The 26,401-nt window shown below is 45.6% G+C and overlaps 1 protein-coding gene across 2 annotated transcripts in view; it reads right to left on the bottom strand.

Moving 5' to 3' along the window:
- The window catches only part of LOC144174831 (uncharacterized), a 134,859-nt gene that overhangs the window by 42,351 nt on the left and 66,107 nt on the right, over positions 1 to 26,401 (bottom strand). The gene's annotated exons all lie outside the window — the stretch shown is intronic.

Here is a 26,401-nt window from a genome sequence, read left to right as displayed (position 1 = left end):
TTTCCTCCTTACGTCTATTTCTGGCTGGTCCGACCCTTGACGGCCGTTCAGAAAGGAATAAATAACCCCAAGCAACTACGTGCACTGGCACTTGCGAATGTATCCGCGCGTTTTTTTTTACAGCTGTGGCTATCTCTTTTCGCTCGAACCGAACGGTGCACCTGAAAAGTTGTGCTTGTTTCGGGAAGTGAGCAGTAATCCGGTCTCAGCGGCGGAAATGAGTTCTAGGGTAGCTGTCCTTCGGCATTGAGTACTCGGGCTGGTTCGAAGTTAACCCGACCTCGCAGATTTCCGCCATTAGGGGAAGAACCCACTCTGTATTCTGAAACGGGCGCTTGGTGGGTCTCACATTATATATAATTCACGATAAAAAGAAAGAATAGGAAGATGGAAGCAGCATTCCCAGAACTGAGTTTTAATTGGCTTTTGTATTTTGAGACCGCTATTCAAAGGAAAGAGAAGCGTAGAAAAGGAGTTGAAGGGGGTGGGGGAATGATTCGGTGCAAGGGGAGTGATTCGGCGCTGGAGATTTTCAGCTGCTGACACGAGATAATTCAACAATTTTTCTTCTCGCAAACGTGAACAAGGACTTTACGTAGTAGCACTGCCGTGGTGGTACGCTGCGTAACAAAACAAAACAAAATAAAAAACTAGGAAAATGGTTGTTTCCTCTTTTCCCGCCGCGTGATTGATGGTGCTAACCTGTGTGGAACCATGCCCAGAAGCTTAAGACCTAATGCTTTACAATCATTAACTTATGGAGGGGTAAAAGGTGAAAACCTTAACGACAGGTCGCTGTGAGAAACGAAAAAAAGTAAAGAAACAGCGGGTGTAATGTTACTGGAATCGTACTTAAACCTACTTATAATTATGTTTAATTAAGGCTCGTGGCTACGGTTTTGGCTGCGTTTGGAATATCGATTAGTGCCTGCGATTTTCCGCTCCGTCAGGGGGCTCGAGTTCGGGCTCGGACAAATCGCTAAGCCGCAGCAGCTCGTGTATACAAGACAAGCCGACCGTTTTGTGTGCCCTATGGCTGGGCAGGTCAGCTCCGACGCAGGTCATCCCATTACGTGCTTGGATTAATCTATTGTCTGGAATCCCCATTCGTAAAGCATGCTGCGAATGGCCCGTTCGTCCCTGCCATGTGATATCAAGATTGGAAAAGAAAACAGAGATAAGTCCCCTGTTGCGTTAAACAACTCACTACACCCCCATTTAGTACGATGCCTTTATGGACTATCTGAATTGCAGCCCTCCTTGGCCTGCACTCTCGTCTGGACAGTGGTGCTCTATTTTATTTTTCTGGGACAGCTCTTCGGTAGTGGTAAATTAGCCAATAATAAACAAAAGTCTAGATTAGCATGGAAAGATGATCTCCAGCATCCTGATTAAAGATGCTCACTGTTCAACCAAGTTTCGTGGGTGACGTGAATAAACAGCGTAGTGAACCAATTCAAGCCACTTCGATCGGAAAAACCAAAATCCAGTTAATGACACAGAAACCTCGCTAACTACAAAACTAATGCAGCGCCTACTCCATTTGGTGTTTGGCTTGCACTCTGTGTCTTGTCTGACTGCTCTCTGTAGTTTTTTGTGCGTGCTGTTCTAATTGTAGCTCCGTAATTGTAACCTTTTAATTGAAATATAACCTTGTACAGTGCGCAACACCCTCGTCTATAACACTGAGTTTAACTTGAACTGGTTATCTCTCGAAACTGCGTACTCGAACTTGTCACAAAAACGTTGTGGTCAAAATATATGGTCAATACTTCAGAATGACACAATAGTTTTCTTCAAAATCTTTTTCGGCCAGGGCAAGATACGGCTATAAGTACGAAACCTGTGTTATAGTCAAGGGTGTTGCACTCTGTACTTTTAATTGTAACATTGTTCTAATTGTAACTCATCTCCCTTCCACAGAATGCCTTTCGGCAACTTAATGTTTTCGAAAACAAACAAACGAACAAACAAACAAACAAACAAACAAACAAACAAACAAACAAACAAACAAACAATAAATAAATAAATAAATAAATAAATAAATAAATAAATAAATAAATAAATAAATATGCAGCGGATGCGTGCAGGAAACAAGCAAAACAGTTACGTTTTGGAGTTCGTGAGGACGTGCACTCAGAGACGTGCACTAGGTACGTGGGAACGAAGCTGTTATCGTGCACGCATGCTTAGGTGAAATGAAATAAACGGGCATAGTGCCTTTTTAGCAAGCTCGCGAGGCAGGATGCTTGATGGCGCAATATTTGTGAGCCCCCAGCAGTTGGGAACCAACTTGTCAAGCTCGGACGAGCCACCGCACGGGTGGTACAGCGCGCCGTCAGGTCCCTTCAACCTTGTCATGCCACTCCTGTTTGAAACCCCGTCACGGGTGGTGACTCGTTAAAGCTTGTAGAAGAAGAACAAGACACAAGTGCATTGACAGGCCCGTTCCCGAGGCAGAAAATCGTGCCCGCGGTCTAGCACGGATATAAAATGGTGGGGAGTCTAGGTGGTGCGCTAACGAGATGCCGCCGCGTCAAGCGATTCGCCGTGAAGAGGTGTCGAAGAAGCCTCCGCTCTCTTAATCCGCTATGCGCTGCGTTCGAAGCGGCTTTCACACAAAGCTTCGATTTGAATACTGTGGCATTGCTACTGTATAACGATGGGACTCCTACATGTGTGTACTACAGGCGGAAGGCAAGTGGGATGTTTCCATCGTTTTCAACTGAACTGCTTGCGCCTTATTTGGATATTATCAGAAATGCGGTCCCTGAAAAGTAGCCTAAAACAACAGAAGTGGCAAAATTTTCTTAGCACGAGAAAAACGGGAGCAAATGAAAAGAACATGCGACTTACTTCTGTTTAAGCACAAGCTAACAAGCTTCTTTCTACATCCACGCAAACAAACAAACAAACAAACAAACAAACAAACAAACAAACAAGCAAGCAAGCAAGCAAGCAAGCAAGCAAGCAAGCAAGCAAGCAAGCAAGCAAGCAAACAAACAAACAAACAAACAAACAAACAAACACATAAATACGTAAATAAATACACAAGTACATAAGTACATAAATAAACAAAGATAAAAGTAGTTATCCCATTGACCTCGCGTGTATCACGGACAGTTCCAACATGCGTTTTTTAAGTGCGAATGCACCTTATAAGCGACCCCAAACCATCCACCGCCGGCGGCGGCGGCGGCGGCGTCCGCAGTGCTCCTCTATATTTAAAAAAGAAACAGCATCCGGCGCCAGGTTTCGATCCGAGGACTTTGCGGCCGCAGCGCGACGCTCTACCGACCAAGCCACGGACGCGACGGTGATATCAGTGTTAGTGACGCGCCATATATTTATAACGCATGCAAACTACGTAGTCAGCGGCGTGCGTTGGCGACTCAGCGGCGTTATAGCGGCTTGATAACTGCGTGGTGTACACGTGATACTACAAACCCGATGGAAGAGATGGAAGAGAAGGCGGCGAGGCGGTGGGCTGCGGGGGCCGAGCGCAAGCGCCGCAAGCGGGCCGACAACCGTGCATTCGCACTTTCACATTCTCCCCCTCGGGGAAATGCGGGGGAATTTTTTTTTCTTCCGACCCAATGGTGTTTCACTGACACTCTTAAATGTCACAGCCTAGCGCACGCTAAGTTGTACTTCTATTTTTTGGGAAGGGACTACAAGAAATCTGACTCCGATTGACACCGGAACGCAGCAAAGCAGGCGTTGTGGTACTAACGCAGTTGTTCTTGTCGGTGGGTTACTCTCTGTACGGTTCGAGCGTTATACGAATCGATGCCCATCACTTCCGTCCTGCGTTCTTGAAGGGAACCCACGCCGTCATATCCCCGCCTTGATTTCACCAAGCATGCACGTTTACGTCTTTCGCGTGGGGCGCTTCGACACCAAAGAAGCGCGTTCTGGAACCCCACGAAGAAACAGGGGCAATCGATCCTGCGTTCATTGATTTCGCACACGCTACGCTCGTTACAGAAGACATATCCGATTCCTTCGCCAATGTACGTGATTTTCCCCGTAGCCCAGAACATCACCCATTTTCTCGCGGCTGCGGAGCGTGCGGCGTCCAACGACGAGTTATTTTCTAATCAATAACTGAGAAGACCTGATGGCAACGCAAATAGCTCCAGTTGTTTTCTTGGCTGGTGCAATACAGAAATTTTGTCGTTGAAAACAAGAACAAAATCGGAAACAGTGCGAATAACGGAGACGAAACGAAAGAAACGCGAAACATATATGGTTTCCTTGTTATACGCGCTGACTTTTTTCTACAAGCCATGAACCAACTATCCCAAAAACATATCTTTCTAAGGGGGCTTGGGCAAAGTTAGGACCTATCAAAATTATAGCGATAAGAAATATGACATGTACGAGGGCGTAAATGAGATATGAAAGTTTGGGGCAAATTTTAGCTATTTGGTGCATGACAAAATTGGGCATAAAATCATGTGAGAGATTCCTAAGGTGTTGCTCTCAAGATGCGAATCATATAATGCGAATCAATAGCATCAATACACATATCCTGGGGGGTGGTAGTTTCGTTTGCTAAAACCAGCCTGTGTGATGTGACGAGTGTACGTTCCTGACACTATCGTTAAACTTTCGTCCAGAAATCCTTGAACCAAGGGAAGGAGCACGCATGGCAAGTAAAATACAGTGTAACGGGTGCAGCGAACGCAGTTATCAAAACCACTGAATGGAGTGACGTAGCCGCTAGCAGCGCCGCTTAGGCGGGAAGCGGCAGCCCACGCAAGTTTATCTTTCACAGTCCTTTTGCGCAATTAAACGTCGACTGGTTGGAGTCATCCCCAACTGCGTAGTGTAAGCCACTGGAACGTAATAATTTGCGGAGCTCGCTCGACAGCGAAAGAAGGCGTCTTGGTCCTTCTTAAAGTGCAATCTTTCTGGGTAGAACCGATGCCACCCTGTCAAGAAACTAACGCATTTCCACGTAGACCGGTTGGTTGACTGATAAGCTCCGATAAGGTCTCTGGACACGCAGCGCGTGCATGAAACCGGGCTACCCTTGTGTCAAAACGGTGACTTGCAATTCGCGAAAACGGAATGGTTCTAGATAAGACAACACATGCATCGACCATAAAGAAGGAGAAAAATAGCATGCCGTTATCTCATAAACCATGTAGCGGTATAAATTTATATTGTTCGTAGATGCGCTTACTTGGTACGCGAAAAATCGTCGCATGGGTTTGTTCTTCGTTTACGATTTGTGTCTTTGAAGGTTTTATGTAAGAAAACTATCGCGTCTCTCTCAACTTTATTTAGGGTAAAATTTTTCACAGAGGAGCTGTTCAAGCTTTCTCCTGTCGGTGCGAATCGTTAACAGGAAATTCTGCTCAGCGAAGAGGAGAGGGAGAAAATGCAAGCCAGACGCGTGAAGGAAAGTTGCGAGTAGGCAAGGAACCACGAGCAGGTGTTAAGAGTGCGCCTCAAGAAAAAAATTGGCCGCGTATCTGCTCCTTTCGTTGCAAATGCCGTCAAAAGACGATAGTCTTTATCGGCTTTTGCGAAGTAAATGCCTCCCTTCGCTTTCCCGCTCACCTCTCATGTTGTTCCTCTTGCGTCGCGCTCCTCCCAAGGTAAAGACGCCAAAGGTTTGCTTAAATCATTTTAAATTTCCCGCGTTCCACTGCTCCAAACCGGGTGTCTCGATGCGTACGCTGCCGTACGGCGAAGACGCGCGTTAATCGAGACGCCCTACTTCAACGTATATAGAACCACGTTTCCCTACTCCACGTGCGTTGCAAGCAGAACGTGGAACCTATCTAGTGGAACCTTGCGTAACTGTTGCCGGTTGATTTCTTAAAATGGCGCCAGAAGCTGTAGTGGCGCGGGCGACAGCAGGCGACGGCGGAGTGAATTCTTTTTCTGCAGTTGATGGAGTATTTGATTTCGCAAAATTCAAGAATGTTTGATTTTTTTTTATAAAGGAACACTGCAAATATCACTTCTGTATTGATTTGTTGTCTCATATTTGCGTAATGTCTTGTTCTTATTCAACAATGTTGACAAGTATGAACATTACACCGGACATAGACGGGTAGATTTAGCTGCGACTATATAACACTATTGCGCAGGAATTGTTTTGCTTTTCCAGGTGGCTGAATCGAGTCACAGACAGACAGACGGACAGACAGACAGACAGACATACAGACAGACCAAAATTTCTGGGCTTAAGTAGCCGAAGAAAGACTATCGTCTTTAAAAAATGCCTTCCGTGGTCGGAATTGAACCAGGGTCCCTCGCGTTATGAAACCGCGGCGCCTCTACGATCGCGCTATCATAGCATTCGGGGCGCACACCATTTCCTTTGGGTTCGTAGCGGGGGCGTTGGCTTTGGACTTTGGCCGAGTTGAAGTGGACTTTGCCTTTGAACTTTCGGGCATTAGAAAGTTGGATTGTGGACTCTTATTTAACTCGGCTTAAAATGGAGAAAGCTTATCTTTTTAACCATTTTTCTCTTAGGAAAGGGGCAGACTTAAGAAAAGCCGAGTTAAAGCTAGGGAAGACCACCAGCTCCGCCGTTTCCGCAGTCTTCGCATCTCAATTGCGAAGGTGTTCGTATTTTGTTTTGTTGGTGTGCTTATATTAGACGCCGCCAGTATTAGGCCTCGCCAGTATTAGACGCCGTCTAAAAAAAGATCATTTTGTTTCTTTTCGCAAAACCGACTCCCACATGTAGTAAAAAGAAAGAATGGTTGCAGTGTCAGTTATGTGTTTATTTTTTACCCCAAATGGGCCTAAGGTATCCTTTAGTCTCAACAATGTTGACATGTGGGAGCCATGTCGGAAGTTCTAGTAGTTTAAATAGGCATCGCGCACTGTATCTGGAGTTCAAGCTGTTTGCTTATGCATGAATGCTTTTAGGAATTGTATGCGGTCCCCAGGTAGCTGAAAACGGCTTCAACAAAGCGGCGTCGACGCCAAAAAAATCCGCCAGGGCTCACAAAGACATGCTTCCAATACAAAAGCTACGCTTAAAGACAGACGACGAAATAAGAAAAGAGAAGACGCGCCGTGTCCGTTTGCCCCTTCTTTTTTCGCCTCCGGTCTTAAAGCGGAGTTTTCTTTTTTCTTTTTCGTTGTTTAGATGTTCAGACAGCGCAAGTGCAGCCACGTTGTACCGCAGTTCCAGATCCGTCTTCACCTAGAACAACAGTGCCCTGCACAAGGGGCCTGGATGCACCGAGGCCCATGCGTTTTCCGAAAAAAAGGAGGAAGCTATCACGCATTTCAAAGCGGATTACGCGAGCACGTTGTTTACGAAACACACTTGCCTCACTGTTCAGAGGAAACGAAGGAGGACGCTCGTTTACGTAAGAAGCTGGGATAGCGTGCACACGACTCAATGTTACGCTAAAATGACGCTGTATCTCCCACGATCCGCTAGTTACTTTGCTTTCAGTGAATTGCCGAGAGAAATGGTGACACGGAGTTTTAGGGGCGAAGCTCCTAAAGCCATGGGTCTGTCCATCCCTTGTGTCTCGTGGTACGTGACCGCCGCATGCTTTCGGAGATGTCGCAAAGTGGGCCGCGTTGCACGCGCAAGAACCGGCTGCAACCGGAAGCGCAAACTCGGCACCGGGAGCGCGAGCTTGTCTGTGTTCGCCAACGGAGGCGCGAGCGCACGTGCACTGCGAGGGGGAGATCACGCAAGAGATCACGCCACGAACGCAGGCAGTCGTTCTCGGAGATCGAACGAGACGCAAGGACCTTTGCTCGTTTCCTCTCGTCTTGTTCGCGCACAAGTTCGCCCTAAATGAAAGTTCTTTCTTTAAATACGCACACAGATGTATCCGTATGAACCCTACCACGATCCCAGGAACGTGTATAGACTTAGTGTTTGCAAACTTCCCATTGCAGCCAGTACAAGAACCTTTCTCGCTTCATTTCACAGATCATAAAGCCGTCGTAATGAAGGGACCTCGCAATCCAGTCATGACAACGACGAAATGAAAAGAACAAACGAAGAAACGAAACAACAAACGAACAAGAACAAAATAAAAGAACAAAATAAAAGTTGATTTGTACAATGTACGCACACAGTCTTACGTCTTTCTTAATGATGTAATGGGCGAACTTTCACGGGAGAGTTACGGTTACCGATGATCTCCCCCTCTCGAGCTTCACCCCACTTATCATCATTCATTCCGTAGATATGGCGTGATTTTTTTTCTTAATTTTGTATTTGACTGCTCATTTTGGTGTAATAGTTTCCTCGCCTGCGACTGTTGCTGGTATGTTTAGTTTTGCGAAGTACAGGTTAGAGGCTGTTGTTTCTCCGTCGCAATGATACAAAGCAAGAAGGAAAGAAAAGAGAAACAGTTCAGTTATTGTCTACTCTCATTCCGCGAATGAAATGGTTTGCCGGGTGACACCCCGATGTCATAGGACTCAACGCAATGTCGACTTGCGTGCCCAAAACTGCTGCGTTGCAACTGCTAGCGTTACCGAAGCGACCTAGAAGCCGAATTTTTTGGCGTTCGAGAGGCGGGGAAACAGCTGTCGAATAAAATTACGGTTGTCGACAAGGGCATAAAAGAGAACGATGATCGACAGAGACTTCTGTGTTCACTTGAGTTACTTATTTTCCTTTCTTAAAAAAGGAAAATAACTGCAGAGAAATATCTTTTACCTTCGAGTGCGTCCTACTTCGCTGCTCTGTCAGAAAAAGAGCTCCTTCAAGAAATGCTAGCTGCTGTTTTTTTCCTTTTCCTAGTGGTTGTTTATATATTTCTGTTGCGTGCATGCATGTATGAAAGCAGCAAGTAATGCTACCCAAACTAATAGCACTTCCGTGCTTTGTGCTTTCAATATCAAAATATTTAGTTGTAAAACATTTGAGGCGCAGTCCTTGAAAGTTCGTGCTCCTTTGAATTTTTGCGCTTTAAACGTTGTGAGTTCTAGAACGACTCAAGTTGTGTTTCTTCTAACTTAAGGGTGAGATTAATACTGAAATTCACCTATGTTTTAGGAGCCCCATTCGATACTTCAGCGCAACGCAGAGGGGCTACACATTTTTTTATTTTCAAGTGGTGCATATTTTACAAGAAACCACCTTCAGTAGGCACTTTTTGACGGATAGATAAAGCAAAGAAGCTAAACACAAAAACTAATTTTCCAAAGTTTGGTGTTCTGTAGAAAGTACAGGAGGACGTTGCTGCATTTCGAAGAAAGATTGAGGACATTTAGTTTTCGTTTTATTTTATATACTCCCACGCGCCCTTCCAGGTATATTCTTTACCTTTAATTCCTTGTAGTATACAGGACCCCTCTATGAAATAAATTTCAGAGCAATGTGCTTAGATGAACACCACTACAGGACGCAGCGCGGTGCATGACGTCCAGGATTTGCTTTTTTCTCCTGTGCCTGTCATTTATGGGCATTTTGGTTTTAATTTTTGTTCACTTGGTAAAATGGAAACGACACTATAGGCAACATCATCTGCTATATTCTCTGTAGTGGCGCATATGCTTGTAGTCAGCGGTATGGTTTTACTGTACACTTTAAAAATTCGCAACTAACATCTCTAAAAGGACAGGTAGTCGTACATGTGCACGTTTATACAAATTATAGAGTTAGTTATGGGCGTTTCTGAACTGCAGCCTCTAGCTTTTAAGGTTATCACCGCAAATGTAGGACCAGTATAAAAATAAATAGCTACACACATGGGCAATGTTGCGAACGATAAGGTCGAATAAATTACGCATGGGAGTTTATCTAGAATGGGCCATCGTGGTTGTGGAAATGGCGCGAATAAGCTACCGACCGCAGTGAGAGCAGAAATAGCGTGTAGTGGTGCCCTCAATAGTACAGGCTCACCGACGACTTGAATTACCTCTCTCATAAGTTTTCGCTCGTAATGTACACTGCGCGATAAGCTGCCGGCAGCGTCTCGGGTATTTAAGTTAACGTCCTTATCTAGCAAAATATACACCCCCCCCCCTACCCCTAACTTAGGAGAATTGCGACTCTCGAACTCATTATCAGGGCTCTTAATAAGTACGGTAAACAAAGCATGTGGAAGAGGGACTTTGTATAACGTTTTTGCAATGACTTTCAGGAGGTGCAAAATCTTTCAAGTTCCGTGGACCACGAAGGAAAATTGGTGATCGTGGAAAATAGTTAGCACAGTTACTTATGTATAGGGATCTTTGCATGCTTTACGTTCCAAAACATTCGAATTTTGTAACTCTCGGTGTTACACTGAGTACGATATGCGCGAATTACTTGCCTGGCGGGAAAATAAGCAATTGCTGCTGACAATACTGACAGGTCCTTAGACTAACCAGCTTCGTTTGCCACAGCAATGCGTTTTGTCTCGTTTGGCTTTGCAGCTCTTGTGTTTTATTGTGGGTTAGTTTAATCCTCTGCACACACAAAAAAAAGTGCGGAGAAGCGTGTTTTTTTTTTTTTAATCGGTATTGATATTCTGGGCTACGTCTGTACAGGAAGAGTTTGGAGACGACACGTTTGCAGCGAGTGCATTGTTTGCTGCGGAAAACTAAAATAAGCTTTGTCAGGCATCTTGGAAGTGAATATTTTCAGTACTACTCCTTCGATCCGCCATGTCTGCATCGGGTAGGCAGGCAAAAGTGTGCAGGATTCCATCCACGTCGCCCGAGGAGGGTGTCCTCGCGAATGTTTGCGCAAGCGCATTTGAATCCTTGTTATGTTTTGACTTTGCTGCAGTGGTCAGCTGGAGTTCCCCTCCTTCGTTTCCGTGCCGGTTGACGTCACGCGTAAAGCGACCGGCAATACGAAACACTGAAGACTTCGGATTTGTAAAAATGTTCATACACAGTCAATCAAAGGTTATGTTACCAGCAGCTGCGCTGCGGTGGCTTAGTGGTCAAGGCGTTGTGCTGTTGAAGGCGATGACGCGGGTTGGATCTCGGCCGCGGTGGCTGCTTTTCCGATGGAGGCGAAAGGCGAAAACACCCGTGTGTTCAGATTTCGGCTCACGTTATAGATCATCAGGTGGTCAAAATTAATCCGGAGCCTTCCACTACGGCGCGCCTCAGCGCCCAGATGTAGCTTCTGCGCGTTAAACCCGAGAATGAATCAATCAGGTATGATCCACAGTGAAACCTGTTGACGTAGGGTTATGTACCTATAATGAATCTACGGGAACATCATTTTTAACGGTAAAGTGGTAGCTTTGAAACGAGAAGAAGAAAACGGGAGCGTGAATCATTGCTGCGCGTGCATACGTTGACATTTACCTGAGCGTTTACAAATACAAAAAAGGTGTCGGCCTTGTCACTTTCGGGAAATATTTAGTTAGGAGAAGTGGACCTTTGTGCTGCTGAGCACGAGGTCGCGGGTTCGATTCCCGTCCGCGGCGGCCGCTTTTCTGATGGAGGCGAAAAGCAAAAACGCCCGTGTGCACGAGATGTCGGCGCACGTTAAAGATCCCCAGTTGGTAAAAATTAATCCGGAGCCCTCCACTACGGTGAGCCTCATCGCCTGCATTGCGTCGGAGCGTTAAACCCTACAATCAATCAAATCAGAAGTGGACCTGTACTTGCGTCTGGGGTAGCTAGAGAATGGGGTGTTTCGCCGAATGAGTATATGGCGCGGATGGCAGGATTGTTCGTGTCCGTCCGGCATCAAATGAGCCCCTGGCACGTACTACCTATGCAATGGACACTTGTTGTGGATTGGTTAAGAAATAATAAACTTTTCACCCAGCACGCTAGGAATGCTGGCCTTCATCTAATTCGAATTATTCCAAAGTAAATTCGATGAACCACTGTTTGTCTGGCTTGGAGAAATCTACATTGAAGTCATTGGCGACTGTCACCGAAGTGTGTCGGTCCCATTTCGCTAAGGCAATGTTGTTGCGTACGAAGTTGTGTTTGGGGCTGGAAGAAGGGAGGGGGGGGGGGGGGGGGAGTCACACATACGCGGAAGAATATTATTCCATATTTTGTCCTACGCAATATGCATTATAACAGTTGGTTGCATTGTTCTCCTAAGTGTTTGGGCATCAGGTGTTTGGGGTGTTTCTATACAGCTTCGCTGGCCATCGACCTTCATGGACCGGAATAGCCCCTAAATTGTTTTTTCTGTCGCTCTTTCCATTTTGGGGTAAATCAAAAAGCATACTCTAAGCAATCGCCGAAAATGGAATTCACCACCACGCCCCAAAACGACTACTCAGCGTGACCGCTTATTCATCACCTGGCAGGATCTACGCGCACATCCGGCGCCTCTTACGCCCTACAGAGACTTCTCACTTAGGCGCTGTGTAAGCACTTATAAGTAAATCGTACATAAGGTGCCGTGTTTTAGGCACACGAAGACAAAAGTCTAAAAGTAACCCCCAGAGGCACTTTTTATAGCAATCGGTGAAACCCCAAACACCGAAGTGGAGCTGTCGTTGAGTGTGAAGAACCCCAGCTTAGCGAAAATCGACCGCCCCTTCACTGCACTGGTTTTGGCGCGGGCGAGCCTGTCCCTTTGGGATTATTCAGTGAGTAAGGCTTGCGTCATCTGCCGGTGTTTGACTTCGAAGCTTCTTGGGCGTGCTCTGCATATATAATGACCAGTCTTGTCAAATGCTTGCATTTTTTTTTGCTTCTCATCGCCATCTCAAGCGCAAACTTGGAACGTGCCGTGTCTGACATGCTGCCGAGTGTGATCTCCTTATTTTATAAAATACCGGAAATTGCGAAATTTACTATTCAAAATCTGATTTTTCCTCTGGGCGCAAATTTATAAAAAATAGCACTTTATTTTCCCACCCAAGTTTGAAAAAGCATAAAGCGCGAAAAGGAAACACATTGTGTATACCTTATTATGAGGATAAATTGAACTTAAACTGAATTTAAAGGAACACTGAAGTGAATTTGTCAAACTTGTACCTATGTGTTTATTCCATAGACCCACTCAAGTACACGTACTTTTCGTTGTCTCTGCAGGTCCTGAAGCAGTATTTAATTTATAAATGCGGAAAAAAGAAATACTCTGCGCCTTCTGAAGCGGTTACTACAACTGCAGCAGTGACGTGTAGTATTCTTGCAATGTGAATGTAGAGAGTGCAAGTTTTCAAAGTTCACGCATATGCACTTGGGGTAGTGTCAATGACATATTCTTCTTTAAGGAAGAACATAGTAGCTATATTTGCAAATGCCGGAATGTAGTCCCGAAGGGTAATTTAGAGAGTGTGGGCATCATTTCGATTTGGGTTCCCAGTCACCACATGCTCGGCGTCCGACTTCATCCTTCGTCCCGCTTTCCCAATAACTCACGAATCAGCACACTGCGCTTCTGCCATGAAGTCGGCTCCCAAATGGGACTGATAAACCTGAAAGCAGCGCTTAGAGAGAGCAAGTATCGTACCGTTCACTGCAAGTTGACCAGCCAAGGCGCATGCATTTGCTGAACGACTTCTGAGTCATCGGAAGCGCTCAAGTGCGGGGAGTTTTGCCCACATTTTAGGAGCTCGCCTGGCTCGTCTCTGGGTAGTAAGAAGCGCGTTCGCACTAGACCGACAGTCGACTGATCGGCACTAGATGTCGGTGCCCGTGCTACGCAGCGCGGCGTTAGATCGGTGCGTGTCGGTGTCTGTCCGCACCGGGCCTGCGGACTGTCTCGTGGAGCAATGAAGGCTGCTGCGCAAGATCGCGAACACGGCATAGAGAATTTAAACTACATAAAAAAGCAACTGCAAAAAATTAGCGCAGCTTGCACCAGTTGAGCAAGGATGGAGAAACAGCAAAGCTACCGGCCCCTATCCCTTCGTCGGAGACCCCTGTGTTGCACCTCACATGGTTTTCCGAGAGAGAGAGGATAAACTTTATTGGGCAATCAGTTGGACTAACGACGAGTGGGGAGCAGCGCTTGGAGGGTGCCGGTGGCCTGAGTTGCTCGCTCAGCAAGTTGTCACTGGACTTGAGGGTCTGAGCTGCCTAACGCCGCCACCCATTACTTTTCAGCAGAGATGGTAGAGGATGAATTGTGAGGGCATCGCCATATGATCTGAGAGCGACAGAGAGAGAGAGAGAGAGAGAGAGAGAGAGAGAGAGAGAGAGAGAGAGAGACAGAGAGATAGAGATAGAGAGATAGAGAGAGAGAGAGAGAGAGAGAGAGAGAGATAGAGATAGAGATAGAGAGAGAGAGAGAGAGAGAGAGAGAGAGAGAGAGAGAGAGAGAGAGAGAGAGAGAGAGAGAGAGAGAGAGAGAGAGAGAGAGAGAGAGAGAGAGAGAGAGACTGTTCCGGCGGCTGCGTAGTCAGGACAATGCGGAGAAGGAAATATAGAGGGATAAATTGTGTGTAGTCTGGCGCGACAAGAACTTGCAGCCGAAAATCCTCCATGACTGGGAGGTGCAGATTGTTTTGTCCGCAAACTTTCACATTTCTTTCAAAGTGGACCGCGTTGGCACACGCTAGAACCAGCGGCAACCAGCATCGCGAACTCGGCGTCTGTAGCGCGACCTCTTCTGTGCTTTCCACTTCAGGCACGAACGCACGTGAACTGGTGATAAGAACAGCATGCGAGAGGTCACACCACGAACGTTGGGCAGAGTGTTCCCGAAGACAGCTAGGTGAGGCTTGCCTCCGCCTATGCGGCTGTGCGAAGGTCGTGCCAGGAGCCTCGCGCCGGAGGAGCTTTTCTTTTGTATTTTTTTTACGAACGCCCATGTACCAAGCTGAAGCTTAACAGCTCTGACATTAGTTTAACATCTCTGCTGTTAAAATAAAATGCTACCGCCTCGAATTAGAGCGTGCGTAGCGGGATACGTATTCGCACTGCGCTATGCTGAGGGATTGTCACCGGAATACCAGGTATACTTTATGAGCTAAAAAATTGTACATTGCCGTTCATTTATAGTATTAGAGCATACTAAAGTGCTAGTTGAGCATTTATTGAATGACGATAGCGGAGTAAGCTTCCCCCTAGCCCTCTCCAATAGATGATCACCACCTAACTGCGTTCCTTCATATGGAAAAGCGTTCGCCCTGCATGCCGCTAGTTCGTCCGGTGAAAAAGTGCTTCTCGTACTTTGTTTGTACGCTGTGCGGTAAAAGCTCCGGTGATTAACTTCACTGACTAGTCTTATGCCCTTAATCGACATTAGATTTTCTACAAGCGAACCACTCGCACACGCATGTGAAGCTTACAACTCCAGGGATGCGTAGTCAACGAAGCGCCCTAAGCCCATATTTGGATCGTGTGTGCTATATTCTGACTTCATAGGCTTTACTGAGCTCACTACAGCCTACAAAGGGAGAAAATAAAACAGAGGAAATGACAAGGACGACAGAAAAGGGGACAACACCACGGCGCCGTCGTCCTTGTCGTCCTCTTCACCACTGCGCCCCTTTTCTGATTCGCTGTTTCGTTTTCTCCGTCATGCTGCACCAACAAGCCTAAGCTTCCACACTAGACAATCTACAAACTAACAAAATAGAGCCCCGTTCTGTCTGGCACCACCCTTGTCGGGGCTCAGTTCCACTGTACAATCGAGTTCTGACAACCCGTCGGAGGTTCAGCGGGGCGTTCATTCGGTTCAGTCAAGCCAATCCGAAATAGGAAATGACATAGGAAATCGACAAGGAGGATGCCGGAAGGACAACACTACTTCCGAAATGATATTTATACAAAATCCGCGTCAACGCACCCAGAGGGACGAAAACATGGCCAGGGGTTCTATAGTGTCATGTGCGCAAGTAATCTCACAATGTTCACTAGTCCCTTCAGGTCAGGTAATCGAGGTCGCAGCTTGAGCTTGGGAAAAAGCGTGGTTATACCTCAGGGCTAGCCAGCAGGCGCGATTGATTTGCCATGAGACTGATGATGACAACTATGTCGCTAAACACCCGTACGGACGTTCGGACTGGGAAATTCTTGGATAGAGAAGGGTGTACGTAACAGTATACAACAAAGTACGTTATTTACATTATTAAAGGGGCCATGAAGAAAATGTGCAGGTTTATTTTATTCGAAAAGTTAGGTGTTTTATAGTTCCCCAAGCGCTTGTCCGGTTCCAAATGAGGCTTTATTCACTGAGAAATTACACAATTTAAGCAAAAATTTCAATTCTTCGGCTAATCGTGTTTCGTGACGTCAACAATGAAGTATCTAGGGCAGCTATTTGAAACGAATGTTAGTTACGTTGATTAGGACTGCAGTGGGCGACGTTATATCTTTTGTTGCTTCGTTTGCCGTCCATTATATAGATAGGTCCGTTATATCCGTTATATCTGTCATATAGATGGTCAGGCCCGTTGTCCTCACTCGCTTTGTTTTTGACCGGGCTTGCACCGGGCATATTTTAATGACGTTAGTCTTTCTTGGGCTACTTAAACCCAGAAATGTTGGTCTGTCTGTATGTATGTATGTATGTCTGTCTGTCTGTCTGGATGTCTGTCTGTGACTCGATTCAGCCACCTGGCCAAAGTAAAATGGATACTGCGCATTAGTCTTATATACTTACCGCCAAATGTAAACGTCTAAGCCCGGTTTATATGTTCATACTTGACAACTTTGTTGAACAAGAACAAGGCATTACGCAAATGCAAGACAGGAAATTAGTACACAAGGGATATTTACCGTGTTCCTTTATTGAAAAAAATCATGGATGCTTGGTTTTTCGATAGCAAACAATATTCTACATCTACTGCAGAAAACCGCCGCATGCTGTTGCCCGCGCCACCTCCTGGCGGCATATGAGAAATCACGCGGCAACAGCAACGAAAGGTTCCACTAGCTAGGTTCCACGTTCTGCGTGACACGCACGTTGAGCACGGTAGCGCGGTTCGATAAACATTGAAGTCGGCCGCCTCGATTCACGCGCTTCTCCGCAGTACTGCAGCGCTGGCATCGAGGAACCCGGTGTGTAGCAGTGGAACGCGGTAAATTCAAATCGCCTTGAGCAAACCTTTAGTGTGTTTACCTTGGGATGAGCGCGACGGAACACAAACAGCATGAGAGGTGATCGGGAGAGCAAAGGGGGGCATTTCTTTGGGAAATGTCTACAAAGACTATCGGCTTTTGACGACATTTGCAACGAAAGGAGCAGATACGCCGCTAATTTTTTGTTACGGCTTCTATCATGAAACATAAACATGGGGTATGCTCGACAAACCGGGTCACGTAACACACTGTAGCTTATACCAATTGGCCGATGTCGTGTGAGACAACGCCAAAGCGCCGGACGGCGGAGTAGCCATAGAGACCCCTGCGGCCGCTGTATGGCGACACGCAGTGCCGCGCGTGAAGAACCGCTCGTCAGTGGAATGCCGGTGGCGGTGAGCGCGGCGTACTTGTGCATGGCTTTCGGTTGTTCTGCTGTGGTGCGGCTTGCACAGATAACCACTAGGACTTTTTCAGATAGCTAAATTTTGAGAGTGGAGGCTACTTTTACGAGGCACGCCATGAGTATGATTTACGCCCATACTCGGTAATTGCAAATCGCAGACGACGCTCAATGCACCACGCAAGAAGTCGATCTGGAAGTGCAAGTCCGTTCCTTCGTGCAAATTTTTCATGCCGTATTGTTGCCTGCGTGTAGTTTGGCGCATCGAGGAATTCATAGCCGCTAAAACCTCCTGCAAAGCCGGCGTGGGTAGCCGATGCAATTATGCTGCGGCGCTGGGCTTTGGTAGTTAATGAAGAAACGGCGTTGTGCACGAGCGGCGAAACACAGGACCCCTTTTAAGATTTACCCCAACAGAAAAAGGCTGAGGTACGACGCTACGTAACCTCAGTACTTAAGGTCGAAACGTGGGTAACTTCACAGAAATAAATTTACAACAGCCATCGGGAATCGTTTCCAGAATAAATACCGCATTACAGTATAAAGTTATCGCTTGACATGGGAAAGCATTGCTTTATGCCTGTAGTAAGACTTGGTCGCTGGCTAGTATGTTAATGATTGTTTTTCAAAAAAAAAAAAATTACTGTATGGCTGAATGGCGAAATACAGGAGAGTGCCAAAAACCTGCTTTGAGCTTCCCAACTGAATTCTGCGGTTGCGCTTTAGCACAAGCTACCACCTACGCTTAAATAAACAAACTGCGTTGCTTGCGCTGCACTGAAACCGGCTCACAAGTTGTAGGACCAAACAAGGCCTACGCATAAAAAGAATTGCAGAAGTTTTGAGAACAGTCTATTCATGCGTGACACATATTATGCGGTTGTTCCGTTTCCCCAACCTTGCGTTTGGGACAGTAATATTTCGCGCAAAATGTGAAATAATCATGTACAGCTTTCCCGCTCATGGCAGTCCTTTCAACAGTGATTACTCTGCAATTTTTTAGCGAAATGAAAATGTTATTTTGCACAGCTAATATTTGAGGTGAATACAGTCGAACACGGATATATCGAACACGGATATATCGAATTTTCGGCTATATCGAACTCGTAAATTATCCCCTTGAAAATCCTTTGTAAAAGTATAGAAATTCGCACGTTTATATCGAACGGTATTTTTACCCGCCATCGGATATATCGAACGCCGCGAGAGCTGGAAGGTGTGCTTCGGCACTCGCTGCGCCCCGCGACCTTCGCCACCTACGCGGCACAGCGCCTCCGCCGACACCCGAAACGCTTGAAAAACTTGAGGGCTCGGGGGCTCGGACTACGCTGTTGGGCGCCGGCGGCCACCTCCTTTCGCCTTTTCTTTCTTTTTTGTTGTTGATGTTTTCTGAGTTTTGATCAGCGTGGGACGTCGAGCTGGTCGGGGCGTCGCGCTTGCCTTCTTGTGGACAACTGCTCGGCTCACCACACCACTTGCGAGCTCAAAAACATCGCGCTGAAGTTTCTGCCGGCCAACACGACAGCGAAGCTGCAACCGCTCGACCAGGACATCATCAAGTCTTTCAAGGTGGGCTACAGGAGGCGACTCCTTGATAGGCTGCTCGTCAACCTCCGCATGGGCACCGAGCTGAAGGTTGACCTGCTTGGTGCCATTCAAATGCTGACGGGCGCCTGGCGGGACGTGAAGACGGACACAGTGGCCAACTGCTTCCGGAAGGCAGGCTTCGGGACGGCGGAACTTGCGGAAACCGGTGAAGACGGCGACGAAGAGCGCAAAGACGACGCGTTTCGCGAGTTGTCGACACTCTTCCCGGCTGCCGTTCCACCCGAAGTGCCTGCGGACGATTTCGTGGAAGTGGACTGCAATGTTCAGGCTGTTGCGAGCCTCGCTGACGAGGACATTGTAGCTGCGGTCGCAGGGACCCAGGATGCCCAGGCCGACAGCTCAAGTGGCGACGAAGATCGTCCGAACGAGGCGGCGGCTACACGCGCGTACTCCGCCGCCGAAGTGGCGCCAGCGTTCGGCTTGATTCGCCGTTGTTCTGGCGACATGGATTGAACCGGGCTGTCACACCTGGACAGCCTCGATAAGATCGAGGCCAGCGTCTTCAACTTCATTTCGAAGACGAAGAAGCAGGCCAAGATAAGTGATTTTTTTTCACGGAAATAAAACATTCCGTTGCATCGTGTGTGCGGAATTAGTTGTCATTATTGAATGCGCCGATTGTAGGTGATCGTCCGCCACAGGTAAGGTCTCGGGGCCTTTATTTTTTTATATCGAATTTTTCATATATCGAACTAATTCGCGATCCCCTTCGAGTTCGATATATCCGTGTTCGACTGTAGTTGCTTTGTGCACAGTTTCAAGTCGCGCACGTTCCGCGACTGGGTTCTTGAGCCATGGGAACTATCCCATAGAAATGCATGGGGAGTTAGATTTGACAGCGAATTACACAAAAAAATATTCAGAAACCTGAAATGTTCTTTTAGCGTTTTAATTATCCCGTTAACTTCTAGCTTTATGCCAAATATCATTTTCCTAAAGTGGTTTTTCTAGGTTCCCGAGAGGTTGTAATTTTGAGCGAGAAAGCTGGGTATGACTTAGCGCACAGTGAAGTTTACAAACGCTCAGATCGCGTGATCAAGTTTTGTTAAGTTTACTGTTAACACATCAAAATATTTCCCGAGCTGGCACATAAGTCTGCGGATGTGAGCATTTCTTGTATGTTAATATTATACATTACATAATTGGTTTGGTAGAATATGCAACACGACAATTCTTGGATGTCCCTGGTTTTTATTCTCCCTTATGCATTCGTGCATTGCTTCTATCAAATTTTCTGCAGCAAGTTTTATTTATTCCTGGCCTAATGGCTTAACTGCTGTAGCCATGTATGCCGCCGATTGGATTGGAACCACACATGGGATTTAATTAGGTAGAGTTAAAGTGGCTTACTTCCATTTTGTGAAGCCGCCCTTGTGGATTTTCATCGGATTACACTGAAAATGTACTGTTAGAATTGTTTGCTTCAACGACTTGCGCAGTCAAATCTATCGCTCAAGATTTCAGATACTGGAGTTCTCGAGAGTCTCCTTCGCAAGTTACGTGATGCTCTTTGATGGCGCAGACTGAGCATACGCTCCGAGCCGCAGTTGTAATCGATAACGTCCTCTTCTCTGCTTTTCCACACTTTTTCTGATCTGCCTTCCACGGGTAGATGTGGCTTATGGAGGGAAATTGAACTGTTGGAAGCGAATGACTGAATCACGCTTGGTGGTGCCGCGTCGGAGACTTCACGTGCTTCCGTACATTCGAGCGCTTCCGCGAATGTTCTGTTCCATTTCGCGAAGACACAGTAATAATAAATTATGGCTTTACTTCATGCTTAACCCAATTTGCTAACGACGCACTTTGAGCGGACAATGGCAGTCTACGGCGAAACCGAAACGGAAAAGGCGAGTAGTGGCGAGCGCGGCGCTGGCGCCATTTGTCTAAGGCGGTCATAACTAATCGCTGTAAACGGCCTATAACAAGCATTGGTGCTACTATATTTGCATGTGTGTTTCTAACTTCCTTCGTTATTCGCTATGCCAGCTTATAATATAAGCCTTGCCTAAATTGCGTTTGCTTTGCCGGCCTCAGCCAATCGCACAGCTGCCCATAATACGTCATAGGTTCTGGAGCGAGAAATGAGCTAGTAGGTGCTTGGGAATTCTCTTTTTTTTCAAATTATGTAGCTTATTCGAGTGAAGTTCGCGTTAAAAGTGATGTCAGTGTTATCCTAATCGCGTATTCTTTCGAATGAACCAAACTTGCATCTTGTCTTCATGGCGCCTTTAAAAAGCCTTTTATCTTGCATGTATATCGTCCGAATGCCCTTGGCTCGGGCTGAAAAAGTACAACTTGCGACAACAAACTACAGTCGCCCCCTCCCCCTCTCCCCCATCCTTCCTTCCAACCCGCTTTGTTTGGTTCCCTAAAGATTGAGTATGGAATAAATAGAATGACCAAACAGTGGGTGGTAGTAAACGAAGTTGATATTTGATATAAATTAAAACAATAACAAGACCTGCTCGTTGAATGGCACAAGAGATGAAAAGGCGACATAAATAACAAGTTGTGTCACCTCGAGGTGAGGCCAATATTTACATTTTTTATTCGGTACGTTTGTTGTAGAAAAATAGCCGGCGAGCATCAAACGACTCGACCCGTTCTCGTTAGAAGGAACTGAACTATAATTAAGATATTGCCTAAGACAAGCAAACTGTAAGCTAAAGCTCACTTAGTCAATTGGACGCACACGTCTGGGAAATACCTCGATGCTCGCTTATCGTTTTATGGACCAAGAAACAGGCTGTCACACTTGTCAACTCAGGAGTAGTTACACTGCCTGTCTGTTTAATGTATACAGTAAAAACACATATATATATATATATATATATATATATATATATATATATATATATATATATATATATATATATATATATATATATATAGCGAATGAGAATTGGCACTGAGGGTCTCGTTGAATGAAACCAGAAATCTGGAAATATGGTGGGTAGGTAGTCAAGAAAGCCAAGGAAAGCAAGGGGAAAGTATGGTAGGTAATTTATTCTTCTTGAAACAGATATGGCGTTTTTAAAGATCGCTCGGTTTTTCCGACAGTGACTTGAAACTCGTAGGTGGAATATAAACCATTCCAAATACACAACAACCATTGGGCGCAGAAGCTTTCTATTTGAATTTACGTTCCTCTCGTTATTCCAAAAATTCACAGCGGCCGGTAAGATTCTTAGCTCACATATCCTCACCACTAACGTGGCCTTTCCGCGACTTCATTTTGCTGAAATGCATCATCTCTGCGCACATTGTACCAAGGCTGCCTAGTTCTTTTCTCGCAGCATTTCGCCTAATTAGTGAATAGAGACCAACGGCACAGTAAAACAGATAAAGTCGGCGGCCTACAGGGAAGAAACCATGTTGTGTTTTTGTTGTTTTTATACAGGTGGTGCCGTATAGCGGTAGAACATCTTTTGGTTTCTTCGTACTTGCACTACATTAAAGATTTAAGGCTATTGTTTCCATATTAAACCTTTCATTCGTCATCTTTCCAATTAAGGAAGAAACATTCTCTAGCACCTAGGAGTCTTTTTACAAGTTTGGAGATTTTACGTTCAATTCTTGTGCTGGCTACAGCACTGGTGAAAGGAAAGAAGCAAAAAGTTGCCCTTCGAATGAACTGTTTTTGCCCAAGCAAAGTAATTGCGGCTCTTCCGTCTTGTAATAGGCCGTAACAAAAATGTCATTGTGCACTTTTCGCCAAATGAGCTATCATTATGTATTTTTATTTCGCAAAAAAAAATAGTACCGCTGATTAATCTTGCCTTTCCTGGCCACTTTGCAAGAGCGCTATAGCGACATTCAGGATAATCTTGAGACATTAGTGCGAAGTCCTTTCGATGTTGAAGCGCACATCAAAATAAGCCTCGCATTTACGTTCGGAATGGACGCGTGGGCGACGTAAAACTAGTACGCTTTGATTCCCCTTTCTCTTTTTTTTCGCGTAATTTTAGTGCCACCTGAGCCACACAAGTGGCTGCTTGAATGGCCACGTTTTAATTAAAGGAAACCACGAAAAATAGTAAAGCCGCACCTTCTTTTGGAGCACTGAGAAAAGATTCTAGTAGAATGGGAAGTTTTTGCATTTATCATGGCAGTGTATAGGGTGAAATATATGTTGTTTCTTTTCGCTTTGTTTTTGAAGGCCACGTGTCGAGGTTAAGGCGTGCGGTGAGTTTAATGCCCCGTCATATAAGAAGCAATCTACACACAAATATGCAAAAATGAAACAGAATCGGTGCGTTTATGCAGGCGCCCGAAAAGCTTCCCCTCAAACAGTGAAGTCCTGTTAATTATGAAGCCCGTCGAACCATTGAAAAGGTTGGAGTAAACATTTTGTTGAATCCTCACCTAGTATTACAGAAAGGTCAAATAAGGTAGATTACTTTTTATGGAGAGAGAGAGAGAGAGAGAGAGAGAGAGAGAGAGAGAGAGAGAGAGAGAGAGAGAGAGAGAGAGAGAGAGAGAGAGAGAGAGAGAGCTCTTTAGTAGATGAAAGCCGAAAGGTCTGCTGTCATGTTGTCGCATATACTACTGTGAGGGGATCGGGAGGACGGAATGAAGGCTCTGAAGAAAGTACGGCAGAAGAGAAAAAAAAAGGACTTGAAAAAAAAATGCGTTGAAACTGACGACAATGTGTAGTAGAACCGACTCCTTCGCTGCACTATACATCTATACATACCTTCTTTAACCAAAAAAAGGCTTGTAATAGGCATTCACGCAAACAGGGCCTCAAGCCGCTCTTCTCTTGCAAACACCCATTATACATAGGCCAGAAATTTAGCCTTGCTGCCCTTTAATATCCATTTCATAACCCCTAACCGAACGCAGTTCCACATTTGTCTGTACCGGACGTGACTTTCATGCGATCCCGGCTTTAGTTATATAATAGTTGTTACATTACCAGACATACATTACATCCAAAGTACGTGTCGCCTTCCCAATCACCATTTTACCCGTTCAAACTCCGGCCTGCTTTAACTATCAGTTCTTAACTCTGTATTTAAAAATATCTACGCAATGCCTTAAAATATGTCTTTCGAACCGATTCCTTAAGCTTTAGTGCTAACAAGACAAGCACTGCTGGAATTCGCGGAACCTTTTTGTTCCTTCTGTCTGAATACCTCAGCACAGACCGTCGTGCGTATGAACGTACGTCACTAATAAAGAGATTGTTGAGCCATTGAAAAGAGGGTAGTCAAGATGGAACCAAATGAAATACCTTTTGACGACTTAGAAGCTCAAAAAGAAGTTTTCTTCCCTAGTCGTATTTTCTCATTCTTCGGACAATAGGTAAAATATTTTTGTAATATAGGTATTAAGAATATTGCCGGAAGACAGCGACTTTTTAATCTTCAGCCGCGTTTTTATTTTATTTTGGCTAATGTTTTTACTGCGAAGTGCGTTTCGCTTCACGTTATGTCCTAATTTTATGCATTTAATAAATCCGAGTTGGCTTCTAATTTGATTTGATTTTTATTTTTTGGCGAAACGAATGAGAGGCTGAGAGTCGTACTGGGGTTCGCGAAAAAGCGCCCTGCTGTAAGGGCGCTTCTGTATCTATCTTTGTAACGATGCTACGGAACTTGAGCCGCAAAAAAGAAAATAATGCGCGAGTGTTGATGTGCATGAAACAGTAGATAAATACCCCTGAAGGTCAAAACATAACGTGCATGAGCCTTTGACTACAGCGCACCTAAAACGTAGCGTGCGTGTTCGTGGCGCCAAACTTGTTTAGCTGACCTGGACTTAGCTCGGTGACTGTGCAATAAATGTTTTCTCTCTATCTCTCTCTCGAATTACAACTCCGCTTAGTGCTATGTTATCAACACGAAGGCAACGTTACGGCAGCCGCGATTGACGCGTTAAAGAAAACAGGCTATTTCATGGGGCTAAAATATGACACCGATGTACGAATTAGTATATATAGAACTGGCAGGCAGTTCATTGAATGAAAGGCCATTTCGACCCTGCTCCTAATAGCGTTCGTGCCGGCATAAGAGGGAATTTAAGCTCCCACACACAAAAAAAGAAAGGTTAGAAGCAGGATGCGGTAAAGAAACAAGGAATAATGGACCTGGCAGAAGAACAAGAAACGAAAGGGGCATTACACGGGCAGCTACGAAGGCTGAACCCCTGCGAGGCTAGAACGAAGCCACCAGAGGGGCGGCTCTCCGGGTTCAGTTACATATATTTGGCCACGTTGGTACCGAACGACGCCACTGACTTGCTTTGCAGGCTGTTTGTCCAGCTTTTTACGACTGGTCCGAGCAACGAACCGAGGTGTGCAGCTTTCTACGCCCCGCTGCTTTCTTGTCAGCACTGTCGTGCGAGAAAACTTCTTGGACACTTTCGTGTTCGTTCGAACGAAAAATTGTCTTCCCTCCCTTTGTAGTTAAGGAAAAAGACAAGAAATGAAGTTTGTGACAGAACAGCGTACCGGCGAAAATACAAAGCTTGCATTGCATGGCATCAAGCTGAGGTCGAGGGTGGCTACACCAATGGCTTCGCGTGAGTATTCGTAGACGAATCTCTTTTTTTATCATTAGAGTACGGCGTATGTCTGGATTTAGTAAAAACATTCAGGTTCGTGCGTTCGCACAAACGTATGTGCACACGTACGTCACGACTTCTCTATCTTCATCCTCATCCCGAGTGGGGCTTTCCACTAATCACGAGGAGCGTATTCGCGTTTATGCTTCAAATTAGTGACGCTGCAGTTAGCGAAGAAAGTAGACTAATGTCATGACTTTGTACCCATTGATACCCTGTGTCTCGCGTGCTCTCCTCAAAACTAAGAGGGCTGTGTAACCAAGCAGATCCCTCAACACAAGTGGCAGAATGCGTCCTTAGGAAGAGTGTGAACGTACCTACATGTGTTGGAATGTGCCTATCTCCTGTTATCACTTTCCAAGTCACAACCGATTCCTATATAGAGGGAGAATTTTTTTATCTTTCTGATGAAGATTCTGAGAAATCTTTCTAAAAAATTTTCTTGCCGAAATTTGGTATGGACATATGTATCGAAAAAATTTAATAATACAGCCGTTTCACCCTCCCGTACGAGTTTTTTTAGCATCATTCTTCGCTTGAACATCTTTGCAGCAAAGAGATGATTTATCATTGGTTAGATCCGAATAGACGCGATTACAGGATCACACGCCAACCCTAAACGTAACCGCATTCAACTTTGGAATGGTGTACTTCTTACCATGAGCTTTCCGAACTGGTTTTTGGCGAGCAATAAAAAGGACCGGTAGTATTCATCAGTGCCTTTTAAAGACTGAATGTTATGAATCCGCACTTTTGTAGGAAACTGTCAAACAATAACGGGTATATTGAAAGTTTGTCAAGAGCTTTCATAAATCCACAGGTTTCAGCGCACCTACCGAATACATCGCAGCTTTCGAATCTTTCATTGAGAAAGAGAGCGATGCGCCCAAGCGTGTCGGCGCCGCCTTTGCAATGGATTACATT

This window comes from Haemaphysalis longicornis, unplaced genomic scaffold (genome assembly GCF_048455015.1).
Source record: "Haemaphysalis longicornis isolate Haplotype H1 unplaced genomic scaffold, Haemaphysalis longicornis Haplotype H1 scaffold_3, whole genome shotgun sequence".
NCBI lineage: Eukaryota > Metazoa > Arthropoda > Arachnida > Ixodida > Ixodidae > Haemaphysalis > Haemaphysalis longicornis.
Note: the sequence above shows the minus strand (reverse complement) of the source record. Positions and strands in the feature narration are given on the sequence as shown.